General features: G+C 38.4%; 1 protein-coding gene across 1 annotated transcript in view; it reads left to right on the top strand.

Annotated features, from left to right (window-relative positions):
* The window catches only part of USP34 (ubiquitin specific peptidase 34), a 241,399-nt gene that overhangs the window by 39,919 nt on the left and 197,064 nt on the right, over positions 1-4,416 (top strand).

Genomic DNA, 4,416 nt, shown 5'->3' with positions numbered 1-4,416 from the left:
ATGACAGAGGATGAGATGGCTGGATGGCATCACTGACTCGATGGACGTGAGTCTGAGTGAACTCCGGGAGTTGGTGATGGACAGGGAGGCCTGGCATGCTGCGATTCATGGGGTCGCAAAGAGTCGGACACGACTGAGCAACTGATCTGATCTGATCTGATGTGATCTGATCCTCATGTTTCCTTTTGGGATTCTGCTTGCCATCATGTTATCATAATGTCCATTTGTGGTCTTTGAAGTTTTCATGAGTATTTTCTTTTTAAATTTTAAGTAATGAGAACCCCTCACCTTATTTCCATCCTGCTACCTCACACATTATGTCAGTTGGGTACATTTCTATCAGTTACTGAACTTTCCTCCTTTTGAGGGATATCTGATTACCCAGCCTTAATGTTTCCAATTCCACTTTGATCTTTTCTCTTGGGCTATTATTTTTGGTGTTCTTTAGATCTGTGTGACAGTCCACCATTCTCTCTTATCTGTCTGGGTGGTTGGCCCTTTAGAGTTGAAATACAGTTTCTTCTATAGGAAATGGTGGAAGGATTTCTTAAAGTTTCCCTTTTTCTTTCCTTTATTTATTATATTGTGGACTTTAATGGATCTTTGATCTGTAAAGATCAGTGGCTTCTTTTAAACTGAAGTTTGGGCTTCTCTGTTTTCTTTTTTTATTGATTTTTTTTTTTAATTGTAGAAAACACATAACATAAATTTTCTCATCTTAGCTATTTTTTTAAAAAAATTATTGGAGTGTATTTCATTTATAATGTGTTAGTTCCTGGTGTACAGCAGAGTGACTTGTTTTTATATATATATATTTTCATGATAGGTTATTCCAAGATACTGAATACGGTTCCCTGTGCTGTACAGTAGGAACTTGTTTATTTCATCTTAACCATTTCTAAGTGTATGATTTAGTGTTAAGAATATTCACATTGTTATGCAACAGATCTTCAGAACTCTTTCATCTTGAAAACTGAAACTCTGTACCCATTAAACAATTCCTTACTTCCATCTCCCACTGACAACCACCATTCTACTTTGTTTTTGGTGGATTTGTTTACTCAAGATCTTTTATAAGTATAATCATACAGTATTTTGTCTTTCTGTGCCTGGCTTATTTACTTAGCATGATGTCTTCAAGGCTCATTCATGTTGTAGCATGTGATGGGATTTTCATCCTTTTTAAGGCTAAATAGCATTCCTCTGTATGTATGCAGCACTTTTTGCTTATTCATCTGTTTGCATATATTTGGGTTACTTCTATCTCTTGCCTATTGTGAATAATGCTGCTATGAACATAGGTGTACAAATATCTCTTTGAGGTTCAGTTTTCAATTCTTTTTCATATATATACCCGGAAGTGGAATTGCTGAATCACATGGTAATTCTTTTTGAAATCTTTTGAGGAAGTACTGTATTCTTTTCCATAGTGGTTGCACCATTTAGTATTCCCACCAGCATTGCTCAAGGGTTTCAGTTTCTCCACATCCTCATCTATATCTGTTATTTTATGATATTTTAATAGTAGCTATCTTTAAAAAAAAATAATGGTTGTGCTGGGTCTTTGTTGCTCTTGGCTTTTCTCTAGTGGTGAGCAGAGGCTACTCTCTAGTGGCCGTGCATGGGCTTCTCATTGCAGTGGCTTCTCTTGTTGAAGAGCATGAACTCTAGGGTGCGTGGGCTTCAGTAATTGCAGCACTTGGGCTCAGTAGTTGTGGCTCCCAGGCTCTAGAGCACAGGCTCAGTAGTTGTGGTGCACGGGCTTAGTTGCTGTGCGGCATATGGGATCTTCCTGGACCAGGGTTTGAACCTGTGTCTCCTGCATTGTCAGGCAGTTCTTTACCACTAAGCCACCAGGGAAGTGGGGAAGGCAATGGCAACCCACTCCAGTACTCTTGTCTGGAAGATCCCATGGATGGAGGAGCCTGGTGGGCTGCCATCTATGCACAGAGTCGGACATGACTGAAGTGACTTAGCAGCAGCAGCACCAGGGAAGCCCAGTAGTAGCCATCTTAATGGGTGTGAAGGGATAGCTCATTGTGGTTTTTTACTTGTGTACTTTGTTTTGAAATCATGAGATTTGAGCTTCCATCTTTGTTCTTGTTTTACAAAATTGTTTTGGTTATTTGGGATCCTTTGAAATTCTCTATAAATTTAAGGGTAGAGTTTTCTATTTCTGCAAAAACATTGTTGGGATTTTGGTTGGGATTGTATTGACTGTATAGATCACTTTGGGCAGTATTGACACTTAATGATGTTAAAAGTTCCATGGATATGAGACTTCTATTTATTTCTATCTAATTTTTGGAACATGATGGACTGCAGCATGCCAAGCTTCCCTGTCCATTACCAAGTCCCAAAGTTTACTCAAACTCTTGTCCATCGATCGGTGATGCCATCCAACCATTTGATCATCCTCTGTTGTCCTGTTCTCCTGCCTTCAGTCTTTCCCAGCATCACAGTGTTTTCAAATGAGTCCGTTCTTTGCATCAGGTGGCCAAAGTATTGGAGTTTCAGGTTCAACATCAGTCCTTCCAATGAGTATTCAAGACTGATTTCCTTTGGGATGGACTTGTTGGATCTCCTTGCTGTCCAGGGGACTCTCAAGAGTCTTCTCCAACACCACAGTTCAAAAGCATCAATTCCCCTGCACTCAGCTTTCTTTATAGTCCAACTCTCAGATCCTTACGTGACTACTGGAAAAACCATAGCTTTGACTAGATGGACCTTTGTTGGCAAAGTAACGTCTCTGCTTTTTAATATGCTGCCTAGGTTGGTCATAACTTTTCTTCCAAGGAGCAGGCGTCTTAATTTCATGGGTGCGATCACCATCTGCAGTGATTTTGGAGCCCCCCAAAATAAAGTCAGCCACTGTTTCCATTGTTTTCCCATCTATTTGCTTTGAAGTAATGGGACCGGATGCCATGATCTTAGTTTTCTGAATATTGAGCTTTAAGCCAACTTTTTTACTCTCCTCTTTTCACTTTCATCAAGAGGTTCTTTAGTTCTTCACTTTCTGCCATAATGGTGGTGTCATCTGCATATCTGAGATTATTGATATTTCACCCGGCAGTCTTGATTCCAGCTTGTGCTTCATCCAGCCCAGCATTTCTCATGATGTACTCTGCATAGAAGTTAAATAAGCAGGGTGACAATATACAGCCTTGACGCACTCCTTTCCTGATTTGGAACCAGTCTGTTCCATGTCCATTTCTAACTGTTGCTTCTGGGCCTGCATACAGATTTCTCATGAGGCAGGTCAAGTGGTCTGATATTCCCATCTGTTTCAGAATTTTCCACAGTTTATTGTGATCCACACTGTCAAAGGTATATAGTCTGATCTAGAACAGGGAGAGGTTTTTATTTTTACAAATGAAAGTTAAGCCATACACAGTTGGTAAATAGTGGAAAGATATTAGTGTAATGGAACATATTACTAGTTCATATGAGATTTTCCGCCATCACGTTGTTTTATAGTAATTCATGAAAGGTTTCTTGTGGTTAAAGACAAGACTCTAGTAGTATATGAAAAAAGAATAACAAAGCTGACATTCCTCAAAAATGCCTTCTTGTGCATGTGATTGCTTTATTGCCTTCAAGAACCCCTGTATTTTCCACTTTGTAGAGCTATGTGGAGATGCAAAGTCATAAAAAAAGGATAGATTCATGAGAATGATTATATTCAATCTTTAATTTTTGGAAATGATCTTTGTTAGAATTGAATGCCCTCAAGCACCTTCGTATCAAAAGATGAAGCATGAACCTCATGGTTTAAAGCTGAAGAATGTTGACTGACAATAGTTAGCACAAATGCAAATGGATTTAACTGTGCTTGTATTTTTTAAAAAAGCTTAAATCAGACTAGTTACTGGTTTTATCAGTGCTCTGGTTATAGTTTCATAGGTTTTGAATAGTCTGCTTGTAACATTTTATTGTTAGTCTCATTTTCTTTATTGTAAGATTTTATATTATAGAAGGATTCATAGCAATGTTTACGTTACAGAGTAGGGAATGTTTGTACAGAGAAATTAAATGTTTTCAGTATGATACTCTTCGCTTTCAGCTATCTAAACACAGCTCTCTCTGGTTCAGCACCTCCAGAGAAACTTTTGGAGGTCGTGTGTGTGTGTGTGTGCGCGCGCCCCTGTGCACACACACAAAGTGGGTGGGTGGGGTGGGAGGGCAGTAAAGGGTATGGGGGTTTGTCTAACTGCTTCTTAATAAGGCTCTACTATTTTTTAACCTCACTTATATTCCTCCTTTTAGAAGTACTCAATGTTTCTAATTTCTGAGTTTTTCTGAGACTTTGTGGGACAAAGCATCATATTAGTCATTAATTAAACAGATTTATTTTCTTTAGTGAAAGCAAAAACAAATTATGTGAAATATTTGTAAATCTATTTTTTTTTTTTTTTT

This window comes from Bison bison, unplaced genomic scaffold (genome assembly GCF_000754665.1).
Source record: "Bison bison bison isolate TAMUID 2011002044 unplaced genomic scaffold, Bison_UMD1.0 scf7180017864489, whole genome shotgun sequence".
NCBI lineage: Eukaryota > Metazoa > Chordata > Mammalia > Artiodactyla > Bovidae > Bison > Bison bison.
Note: the sequence above shows the minus strand (reverse complement) of the source record. Positions and strands in the feature narration are given on the sequence as shown.